Genomic DNA, 12,594 nt, shown 5'->3' with positions numbered 1-12,594 from the left:
CGCGACGCCGCGTCTGATTGGGCGGCGGCCCCGTGGCGTCACGCGTCGTCCCCTGCGTCCCCGGACACTCGCCGCTGGGGAGGCGCGTTTCCAGCGTCTGGAGCAGAGGCGGCCACGGGGCGCGGAGGGCGGCTGTCCTGGCGGCAGTGGAGACGACGGCCGTCTGCTGGAAGCCTCTGGAGGGCGGGCAGCCGGTACGAACGCCGTCCGTCGCCCATCCTTGAAGACTTCGCAATCGGTGGGAAAACACGGCAGAGAAATTTTTTTCCACAATCAAAAGAGAATTACCACCTTTAAACAGTCATACTTTTTCCTGTTTTAATCTAAAAACCCTTAAAACGACAAGAGTTGAAAGTTACTACCCAGCCCAGAAACAAAAGAATCTTGTGCTCCTTAGAAACTGTGAGTTTTAGGTTTTTCCTCTTTCTTTTTGTTTGAACTCCTGTTCCCATTGGCTGTAAGTTCCTAAAAGGTTGACTTAGGAAAAGAATTATTGAAGAATGGAAAAACTCACTTAGTAATGAGCTCAAACTTTTTTTAGCGAAAGTGGAAAAGTGATTCTGAATTCTTTCCCAGAAATAGTGCTTGGTTTTCCTTTGTTTTAAATATGTATCCCAGTAAAGTATTAACATTTTCTTTAGGCAATTTCATTTCCTTTCAGTCCTTTTCTTAGTTGATTTAAGAAGCATCAAGAATTATCTCCTTTCTCTCACCAAAAACATGACCTGCAGTTGCTAATAATTGTTCGTTGTTTAGGAGTAGAAAACACTATTGATTTAATAAAACTATTTTGGAAGGTAATTCGGCAATATCAAAAATTGGAAGGCGCATGTACCCTTTATGCGAGCAATTCTGCTTTTAAGAATGTATACATATATTTGAATGACTGTGCAAGGACATGTATATCAGGCTATCAGTTGCGGCATTGTTGACAGTAGCAAATGACTGAAAACACATTAAATGCCAATAAATATGTTAAGTGGTTGACATTGTCAAGGAAAATAATCCATAATCAATCTATAAATGAAAATTTGGGTGAGTTTATTCTGAGCTTAAATCTGAGGATTATAACCCAGGGCCTTTCTTCCCAAAGGAAGAAAGGGCACCAAAGAAGTGGGGTGCACAGAGTGGTTATATACCCCCAGAGAGGATGTTTCACATAGGATTGAAATGTCCCTTTTACCGTAGTCGCGAGACTGCTCTGTCCGCACAGCGATTGATGGAAACAGCAGGTAGGTCTTCTGTCTCAGTGAACGCAGCAGGGTGGCAGTCTGTTGTCTCCAGCTGAGTGGTAACAGGTGAGCTGGGTGGTCAAAGGTGAGTGCAGCAATCAGTTCCTAGCCTAAGGAAAGATGCTTATCCCTAAGGAAATGCCAATGTGGGGGGAAGTTGCACCTTTATCTCGAGGGCCTTTGTTCTTGCCACAGGAAATGTCTAAGCAGATATGCAATGCGTGCTCAACAGCCACAGTCAGGCCCTTTTGGAAAAAACAAGGTCAGGCCGAATTAGGTTTATACCAAATGGCTTGCTCATATACTCCAATATATCCTATTGCTTGCCATTTTTATTTGTCAAACACAAGCTGGGAATGTAGTCTCGCTTTCTGGTTGGAAAGAGGAGAGTGGATTTTGGTGGACTGCCATCAGCCTCTGCAACACTCTGACTACCTTAGATTTTCTCTGTAACCTAGGTTGCTTTTCCCTTCCTCTCATACATCTGTATTCTATTTGACACTCATCCATACTCAATTTTAGCAAGTTTCTTTTTTTATGAAGATGTCATAGACTTATTGAAGCTGAAAGGAACCTTAGAAATATTCTCATACAATTTTCTCATTTTGTGGATGGGACAATGGTGAATTACAAGATAAATGATTTTCTAGTGTGGCATAGCTTATAAATGGTGGAGTTGGACTGACCCAAGCCAGTACAGTTTCCATCTGCCACTGAACTCCTGTGTAACCATGACTAAAAGGAAAGGGACACTATGTCTGTAATCATTGCAGATAATTGTTGCAAGATTAAAGACTTGTGCTTTTGAAATTAAACACTGTTTATCTATTAAACAAAAATTACTCCTGTTGAAGGGGATGGAATGATATAAATATACATTGCAATTAATTTTATATGAAATTCATAAAGTAAGTGAGCACAGGTAAGTATTTCAAATTCATGTATATTTGTAATACCAGGAGCTCTCTGACCCCTAAAATTTGCACCATAATCAAGAACTGCCAAACACTATGTGAGGCCATGCCTCCCTCTGGAAGGACCACGGTGCCCTCTGCAGCTTTAGCAGAAATGAATACAGTTTGGGGGAAAAAATAATGAGAACACCAACATGCAAGTATGTGCAATTAACATGCCTCAGAAATTCACTTTACCTTCTTGAATTGAATGAAGATATTTATGTAAAGATCATATTTTAAGCAAAGTATACTACAGCCTGTATAGCAGGTACCTATTTATATAAAAAGATATGCAATACAGAAAAAGATACATATAGGTCCATATCTACAGATTAATTTGAGGGTAACACTCTAGGAAATGGCACAGTTGCCTTTGGCGAGACAAACTGGCACTCAGGGATCAGATGTGGGAATATTTACTTTTCACTGTGCTTCTTGTACTACTTAAATTTTTTATCATATGCATGTATTAATCTTTCAGGCAAGAAAAAAGTTAATCAACAAAAATTTTAATTACCACTTAGAGCAATAGCTTGCATCCAAATTTCAAGCCTCCCTCTCCAGAAGTTCCATAACTGAAGTTCTTTAATCTGTTCAAAACAAGACAACAGGCCCAAAATGGAGTCACTTATACTAAGCCCCACGTCATCAAACCAAGACTTAACTTAATTACAGGTTCAGCTTTCCCAGAGAAGGAACTTTACACCAGTCAACCAGGAATCACCCCACCAGCACTAGTTAGGTAATCTGCCTGATAGGCCCCTTCCATCCTCTAAAGGAAAGTGACTTTTCAATAACTAATTTGCTTGCCTAGTATAACTTCCTTGTCCCCACTCCCTTCAGCCTATAAAGGTTTTTCATCTTGTACAGCCCCTCGGGGCTCCTTTCTATGTGCTACATTGGATGCTGCCCAATTCAAATTGATTTTTGCTCAAATAAACTCTTAAAATTTTTAAGTATCCCTAAGTTTGTCTTTTAACAGTTCTGTACCTGTTGACAGTCCTGGTGTTAAATGAGGGAACTGAGGGAGACCCTGAAGGTGCCTGCCCCCGAGAAATGAGCAACCAGGTGGGTGTGTGTGGAGCCCCTTGAGCTCACTGCTTTCTCGCTGCCTCTGGAGGTGGTTGTTAAGTCCTTCTGGGATCCTAGCTCTGCAGCTCTTGCATTATGAGTTTTCAAACTTTATTTGAACATTTCTTTTTCCAGACTGGGTCTGGAAACTGACGGGAGTCAGATTGGGTCCGACTTACAAGCTGGGCGGTACAGGGGCGGGGGAGGGGGTGGCTGGCCCTGTTGTCCAGTGGTTGGGTTCACGCCTCCGCTTTGGCAGCCCAGGGTTTCTCGGTTCTGATCCTGGGCACGGCGGTGGCACTGCTGGTAGGGCCATGCTGAGGTGGCGTCCCACATGCCACAGCTGGAGGGACCTGCAGCTGAAGGTATACAAGTATGTACCGGGGGGCTTTGGGAAGAAAAAGGGAAAATAAAATCTAAAAAAAAAAAAAACCTGGGCTGGGTCTGGGTCTGGACTGGACGTGACTTAAGCTGGACTGGGTCCAGCGTGAGGCCTTGAGTGGATAAAATTTTCTTTCAAGGATGGGCAAGTAAGTTAACCTTGCCAAAGACAGTCTTGAATTATAGTGGCCATGGTGGAGAACTTTTAACCTAGCTAAGATTATCCATTTAGAAGATGCCCTGGTGAAAAAGGGGTCTCAGACAAACACAAAACACGAAGAGGGAAAATTATTTTTCCTCCTCTACTGTGTCTGGTACCAGGATGAGGCCTGCTGGGACACCCCACTCGCTCCAGAGCCTGCAGACAGGATCCAGGAAAACTGGTAGAAGCTGCCAAAGGGTGAGAATTCTTACCAAAGTCACCCTCCAGATCTCTATCTGTGGTGCCTGGTTGAGAGAGGAAGGTAAAATTTCACATTATTCCTTCTATTCCAAACTCAGATTGGCAGGACAAAACATTTGTAAGAATTAGATCTTGACTGAAAGTATGAATCTGCTTTCAGGTACCCATTGGTTGTTGATCCTTTCCCTCCCAGGGATAACTATTGCCTTATTGTTTGTCTCCTTTAGTGGCCAGAGAAATTGGCCTGGCAATCATCGGGTTGTGGACCCCTACAATAAGGCAAGACAGAAATGTAGGTTGCACTCCATCTGCAGCTAGATATGGCTGGATAGAAATATGGGTTGCACCCCATCTGCAGCTAGATATGGCTGGACAGAAATGTGGGTTGCACCCCATCTGCAGCTGGACATGGCTGGACAGAAATGTGGGTTGCACTCCACTTGCAGCTGGGATTCTACCCACTGTTGCCAGCTCTCAGGGGAATTATTTCTTTCTTGCTTTGATTATCTTGGAGAGTGGCTCTGGATCCTGAGAAGGTAGTATCTTTTTTTCCTCTTTGAGGACACCTCTTGTGTCCATGGAGTTGTTCAGTACTGCCAGGAATATTTACTATTTGCCCTGGCTGAAATCTGACAAGATATTCAAAAGGATTTTTTTAAGTATCTCTATGGTCAAAAGTTGGCCCAATAAGAAGCTGATATTTAGAGCCTGATAGAAAACAATTTTTTTAGGCCTTCTCCCCTAAGCTAGAATGAAACTATATACCCAGAGGGAAAGAAGAACATTCTGAAATCTTTGTGGAAGAATTTACTAAAATATTCCAAAGACACACAGCTCTAACTCTAGAACATAGGGATCTTTTGTTTTCCATCTTAGTTGATGATCTTCTCCCTGATATAAAGAAGCAAACTGAGGATAATGTGCTTGGTAGATGGGGTCCCTCCTTGATATTAATCTGGTTGCAATCCCATTCTCTGAGAAATTAAAAACAACCATACTTGTCTTACAAATTGAGTCTTTACAAGAACAGAAATGTGGATCTAGAAACAATTCAAAGCCCATCTCTCTTTTTTACCAATCCAAAACTCCGATATTCATCTCAGAAGGCTTGCAGATATTCTAAAGGATCTGGGCTTCAGAAACAAAAGTCCTTCTAAGTGGAACTTGTATTCTTTCTCTGTGCCTTTTGAAATGTAAATATTCTACCTGGTCTTCTCTAGGAACCAAGGTCATTCATATCAGAAGAAAGAAAAAGAAAAGGCAATTTTGAAAACTAGGCTTATTGAAAATCTCTTCCACAAATAATAGTAAAAAGCTTTAGCCATCTGAGCAGTTAATTTACTCCCTCTGCCAGAAACACAACTTGGATGAAACTGATTTTTTTATAAACTAGTGAGTCTTGCATTACCATACCTGTCTCTCAGCTAAAATTTTAAAATAAAAGCTAGGAGATCTTTGTTTGATCTGTTTGCGTGTTTATGTTTGTCTATGTATGTATGTTATAAATCTGTATTTTTTTCTACCTCCAGATGGTATTAATGAGGGTTTTAGGCTGGTTAATTTTAAAACTGAAGATGAGAAGCAGGCTCCGAGGAGCAGGAGTGGAGTTTGCTTGCCCTTTGTTGGGAAACATTTACATTTGTAAGGGAAACCTCCATCTGTAAAGATGCCTCCTCTCTGTGTCAGGAAGAAGGCAGGATGGCCTTATCTCTGGGAACTCTTAATGGGGAAGGCAAGGACTTAAGTTGGTTACTGTTTGGCAACCTCATGTAACTGATTTAGGGTGGTGGCTTCTGGCCTTTACTGAATCCGATTTGATTCTTATCTAAAAGTTGTGGGACCACCCAATGGCCAGACCCCACCTGCACTGATAACATTTTAACTTTTTTACATGTTCTTTCCTTTGTCTTGTAAAGAGATGGCTCACATACCTATGCCTTAAATTTAGCCTTACTCTCCACCCATGTTTGTAGCAGAAGTGGCAGCAGCAGCTCCTCTTGCCCATGGGTCCTGTCCCCACACAGCAGCTCTGACTGCCCATGGATCCTGTCCCCATGCTATTCCACACTATTCTCTAAATAAAAGAACACTACTGCCAGACCTTGAGAATCCAAGAAATCTTTCTTTCGACTCCTCGGCTCACCAACCCCGCATCGGTATTGCCAAAATTAATTTGTAAAGAGCTCTATTTAGTTGGCTTAAAGGCAAACAAGAGTTTATATAAATCAAGTGTACTCTCAAAAATATAGAAACTAACCCAAATGTTTTTCAATTTCATGTGATCTAGAATAATCTTCAGTAAATAAAAGCTAGTTTAAGTTTTTTGGTTTAATTAAAACAGGCATTTCTTGAGAGTTATCAGCATTAAATATAAAACTTTTATTCTACCTAGGTTTAGCAAAAGTCAAATAAGCTCATGTGCTCTCTGTTACAGAATTTGTCAGCAAGAAAGATAACTTAAGATGATGATTAGCTGTGTAATATCTTGTGAAGTTTTAATGACTAATCTAAGCATAATTTTTAGGAAGCAAATGAATTAAATAAATGTAATAAGATAAAAGTTTATAAGTGAACTTTTCAACAATAATTATTCTTTATAGTATATCTATTTAAAAATAGTTTCCAAAATCTTTTTTGGTAACTTGAAACCTTAAAGTTATACTGAAATATGTTAAATAATGGGTATTAATTGAACGTCTAGATCATTTCCAAATGAAATAAAATACTGAAACATTAATTACTGAACATAGGTTTATCCACTTTTGGCTTCCTTTTACAAAGTAACTAAAGATATTGTGGTCTATTAGCAAGGAATGTGTCACAATGTTTTGTGCCACATTGAAAAATTCATTGTGAGGAAGATAAACTTCCAGAAATTATGAAATGTGTTTACAAATTTGCCGACTCACAGAATGCTTGTGTAATAGTCCACAATTGCTTACTTCTAAGTTATCACTAGGAATAAAGGATTCTAAGGGCCAAGAATTCTAATAAATACATTTAATTAAAACTATTTAGAAATAACAAGAGTGGAAGAAAACAATGCATATGAAAAGTAGGTAAGGAAAGCAAAATGACTGATTGTTCCAGAACGAGAAAGAGGAAACAGCATAGGATAAAATCTGAATGGATATCAAAAGCTATAGGTTTGTAGAAAAAGGAATCTTGGGAAAGAAATTTTATGTGTTCGGCATGGATTTATTTAAGTTTTTTAACAATGAATTTTAATATCAAAAGTGCACTGGTGCAAAACTAGAATTTGGTTTCACTCTGTTAAGAGAACAAAGTTTTCTTAGACTATGGTCTGCCCTTGATAAGAGGTTGTGAAAGTTTTTGTTTTTTGGGTTTTTTTTGTTTGTTTGTTTTACCTTTTGGTTAAATCTAACTGGAAAGCTTGAAAGCAAAGATTTTGTGTCTTACCAAAATGATTTACTGTGCTTCACATTGTCTTTATTAGGTTTTTGATTACTTAAGAAAACCCAATCTTCTCAATATTAAAAAAGCTAAGTTTTGTTTACAACTATGTAACCTTCTGTATTAGACTTTAAATTTTTCTATTGTCACTTTGGTGAAATGGATAATGAAGTGTTATTTCATAATGGTTTGTGATCCCAAGTCAATGGTTCAAACTTTTAGATGTTTTGACAACTTCCCCAAATCAGACTCTAAGTGGAATCTTTTTGAATGCAACATAACTTTGAAATTTCTCAGATGGCCCCTGGAAAAATCTCAAAAGATTTGTCTTTCACTTTGTAAAAGAGAGATATTAAACTAATAGGCTTATTTGGTATGTTAAATTACAGCAGAAGAGGGGCTGGCCCCATGGCCGAGTGGTTAAGTTCGCGCACTCTGCTGCAGGCAGCCCAGTGTTTCGTTGGTTCGAATCCTGGGCGCGGACATGGCACTGCTCATCAGACCACGCTGAGGCAGTGTCCCACATGCCACAACTAGAAGAACCCACAACGAAGAATATACAACTATGTACCGGGGGGCTTTGGGGAGAAAAAGGAAATAATAAAATCTTTAAAAAAAAAAAATTACAGCAGAAGCATTGTCAAATAACAGATGATAAACACTCTTAGATTATATTCGTATGACACATGTTATTAATATGTGTTCTAGAAGCCATATGAAATTCCTAAAAATCTGATATGTCCTGGTATAATGTTATCAGTTGTAATTCCACTAATTGTCTTAAAATGTCGTAGGTCACAGACATAACAAAATTTCCTTGTCAATTCCATTATAATGAACTCTGATCAGATCTTTAACCATGGGGATTTTTAAGTCTTTTGTCATTTCCAAACAGATATTATTTTACTCTAATGCTTTTGCAAAAGGAAGATTCATGGAAAGGACCCTACCAAGTACTCTTGGACCATGACTCTGCTGCCAAATTACAAAGTGTCAAAACTTGGGTGCACATTTCACAACCGAAGAAAGCTCCACCTGACATCTGGTCCTGTGCAAATGCTGGAGACATCGAAATCAAACTAAGTAGGAAGAGCAGTGGCCAACATCGAGGTAGATGCTTCCTCCCAAGATGTCAGATCGAGAACGTCTCTTTCCAGTCCTCCTCCCCTCTCTGACCTTCCTTTTCCTAATTTTTACACCATGAATGTCTTTATTTTTGTTGTTGCGGTTGTTCACATTTTGTCTTGCTCTGGCCTGGAAAAATAATATCATTGTTCACACATCTCAGGCCACTGCAGAGGAGGGTACTCCCACCTCAACATGGCTGTTGGATTTGCCACAGTGGTGTTGACCCTGCCCTCACAAACTTCTCCCTGATTTCCAATGCCTCCATTTCTCGGGACAATCTGACTCCTTTCTCTATCATGCCAGACTCTCCAAACCTGGGGGTCCATTTCCCCGCTTCTGGTTAACAGCTCCAAACCCAGGGGACCTTGCTTCTAGGCTCTGTACAAAGAAAGGGACACAAGATAAAGGCAACCAGAATAAAACCACCCATGCAGTCTACAGTCCCTTAAGTTTTACTCACCTCCATGGCTGTCAACTTTCCAGTCCTGAGCCACAGACAAAAATTGGAATTGCCAGGAGGCATCCATGATTTAAAAAGTTCACTTCCTTCAGCAGATCTCTACTCCCCTGGCTAGGAGTAAGTGCAAATGAGGCTATGTTCAGGAAGCTCTCCTTAACTCTTGAAGATATTGCAATCCAGTCTAAATTAGATGATGCTTGATTCAAATCAATTTTTGCACAAATAAACTAAAAAATGTTAATGTGCCTCAGTTTATCTTTTAACAAATATCTTTGCCTTCCCTGACCACTCAATTTAAATTAAAGTATAGCTTCCTGAACTCTGTATTATCTCATTAGATACAGCATAGTATCTTCGCAATTTAGCTATGAAAAATTTGTCTATATTAGCCCACAGCTGATTAACCAAAACAAAACAAACGACACAGAAACAAACTCTTAGAAGCAGACAACAGATTAGTGATTATCAGAGGGGAAGGATGTGGGGGCAAAATGGGCAAAGGGGGTCAATTATATGGTGATGAATGGAAACTACACTTTTGGTGGTGAGCACGCTGTAGTATATACAGATGTGAAATTATTATGTTGTACACCTGAAACCTATACAATGTTATAAACCAATGTTATCGCAATAAAAAAGAATAAAAGTGGTGAGAGTGGGCATCCTTGTCTTGTTCCTTTTCTTAAAAGGATATCTTTCAGTTTTCACCATTGGGTATGATGTTAGCTGTGGGTTTGTCATATATGGTCTTTATTATGTTGAGGTACTTCCTTCTGTACCCATTTTATTCAGAATTTTTTTTTATCATAAATGGATGCTGAATCTTGTCAAATGTTTTCTCTGCATCTGTTGAGATGATCAAGGACTTTTATCCCTTAATTTATTAATGTGGTCTTTCATGTTGATTGATCTGCAGATTTTGAACCATCCCTGCATTCCTGGAATAAATCCCACTTGATTGAGCTGTATGATCCTTTTAATGTATTGTTGTATTCAGTTTGCTAATATTTTGGTAAGAATTTTTGCATGTATGTTCATCAGAGATACTGGCCTGTAATATTCTTTTTTGGTGGTGTCCCTGTCTGGTTTTGGTTTCAGGGTAATGTTGGCCTTTAAAATGAGTTAGGAAGCATTCCCTCCTCCTCAATTTTTTGGAAGAGTTTGAGAAGGATAAGCATTAAATCTTCCATGAATGTTTGGTAGAATTTACCAGTGAAGCCATCTGGTCCTGGACTTTTATTTTTTGTGAAGTTTTTCATTACCGTTTCAGTTTCCTTACTGGTGTTCTGTTTATTCAGATTTTCTATTTTTTTCATAGTTCAGTCACAGAAGGTTGTATGGTCTAAGAATTTATCCATTTCTTCTAGATTTTCTAATTTGTTGGTGTATAGCCGTTTGTAGTAGTCTCTTATGATCACTTCTATTTCTGTGGTATCAGTTACGGCTTCTCTTATTTCTGTTTTTATGTATTTGAGTCTTCTTTTCTTCTTAGTGAGTCTAGCTAAAAGTTTGTCAGTTTAGTTTATATTTTCAGAGAACCAACTCTTAATTTCACTGATTTTTTTAGTCTCTATTTCGTTTATTTCCCCTGTGATTGTTATTATTTCCTTCCTTCTGCTGATTTTGGACTTGACTTGTTCTTCTTTTTCTACTTCCTTTAGGTGTAAGGTTAGACTGTTTATTTGAGATTTTTCTTGTTTCTTGAGGTAGGTCCCTTTTTGCTGTAACCTACCCTCTTAGTACTGCTTTTGCTGCATCCCATAAATTTGGTATGTCTTATTTTCATTTTCACTTGTCTCTCTGTATTTTTTTATTTCTCCTTTGATTTCATCATTGACCTAATAGTTGTTCAGTAGGATGTTTGGTCTCCACATTTTTGTGATTTTTTTCAGTTTTCTTCTTGTAGTTGATTTCTAGTTTCATACTGTTGTGGTCAGAAAAACTGTGGCTTGGTATTATTTCAATCTTTTAAAATTTATTGAGACTTGTTTTGTCTCCCAACATATGTTTTATCCTTGAGAATTTTCCATGTGCACTTGAGAAGGATGCATATTCTGTTCCTTTTGGATGCAATGTTCTGTATATATTTATTAAGTCTATCTGGTCCAATGTGTCATTTAAGGCCAATGTTTCCTTGTTGACTCGCTACCTGGATGACCTATCCATTGATGCTAGTGGGGTATTAAAGAACCCTACTATTATATTGCTTTCAATTTCTCCCTTTAGTTCTGTCAATAGTTGTTTTATATATTTTGGTGCTCTCCCATTGAGTGCATAAATATTAATTAACGTTATATCTTCTTGAAGGAGTCTCCTTTATCACTATGTAATGTCCATCTTTGTCTCTTGTTACCTTTTTTAGCTTCAAGTCTATTTTGTCTGAAATAAGTATGGCTACACCTGCTTTCTTTTGGTTGCAATTTGCCTGGAGTATCTTCTTCCATTCCTTCATTTTGAGTTTATGCTTGTCTTTAGAGCTGAGATGGGTCTCCTGGAGGCAGCATATTGTTGGGTCTTGTTTTTTAATCCATCTAGCCACTCTTTGCCTTTTGATTGTGAATTCAATCTATTTACATTTAGGGTGATTATTGTTATATGAGGACTTACTACTGCTATTTTATCTTTTGTGTTCTGGTTGTTCTATATTTCCATTGTTTCTTTTCCCTTATGTTTCTGCTTGCCATTTTAGTTTGGTGGTTTTTTTGTGATGTGTTTCTCAGTTTCTCCTTTTGTTTGTATTTGTGTTTCTGCTCTAGATTTTTGTTTTGTGGTTACCATGAGGTTGTATACAATGTCTCAGAGATAAAATAGTCTTTTATCTGTTGATAACATCATATCTTGATTTGCCTATACAGGTTTTCCTCCTCCCCTTTTATGTTTTTGTTGTCTCAAATTATCTCTTTTTATGTTGTGAGTTCATTACCATATTGAAGTAGCTTTAGTTATTTTTAATGGTTTTTTCTCCTTTAACTTTTATGCTACATTAAGTGTTTAACACCCTATTCTGTAATAGCTTTGAAATTACCTGGTTCTCTCTATTTATCACCCTACTCAAAGTTTTACCTTTGCCTTTTCATTTCTGGTAGTAAAGCTCCTTTCAACAGTTCTTGTAAGGCAGGTCTAGTGGTGGTGAACTCTTTCAGCTTTCATTTGTCTGGGAAAGTCTTTATTTCTTCTTTATACCTGAAGGATAATTTTTCTGGATAGAGTATTCTTAGCTGACAGTTTTTATCTTTCAATATTTTGAATATATTGTTCCACTCTTTCTTGGCCTGTAGAGTTTCTGCTGAGAAATCTGATAGCCTAATGGGGGTTCCTCTGTAGGTTACTGTCTTTTCCTTGGCTGTCTTTAAAATTCTTTCTTTGTCCCTGTCTTTTGATAGTTTTAATATACCATGTCTTGGAGACAGTCCTTTTGTGTTGAGATATTTAAGTGTTCTATTAGCTTCACATACTTATATATCCAGTTCTTTCCCTAGGTTTGGGAAGTTCTCAGCTATTACTTCTTTTTTTTTTTCAAAGGTTTTACTTTTTTTCCTTTTTCTCTCC

The 12,594-nt window shown here is 38.3% G+C and overlaps 1 long non-coding RNA gene across 2 annotated transcripts; it reads left to right on the top strand.

The window, feature by feature from the left end:
• The first annotated feature begins 185 nt into the window (after positions 1-185).
• On the top strand, positions 186-9,797 carry LOC123282621 (uncharacterized). Of its 2 annotated transcripts, none has more exons than XR_011500679.1 (4): positions 186-402; positions 3,189-3,256; positions 3,962-4,104; positions 7,847-9,797. It is a non-coding gene; the product is annotated as an uncharacterized lncRNA (long non-coding RNA). The 2 variants fall into 2 exon arrangements; XR_011500678.1 differs by having other exon boundaries at positions 3,171-3,256.
• Positions 9,798-12,594: the final 2,797 nt, after the last annotated feature.

The sequence above is a fragment of the Equus asinus genome, unplaced genomic scaffold (assembly GCF_041296235.1).
Source record: "Equus asinus isolate D_3611 breed Donkey unplaced genomic scaffold, EquAss-T2T_v2 contig_3, whole genome shotgun sequence".
Lineage (NCBI taxonomy): Eukaryota > Metazoa > Chordata > Mammalia > Perissodactyla > Equidae > Equus > Equus asinus.
This window is presented reverse-complemented; position numbering and strand designations above follow the sequence as displayed.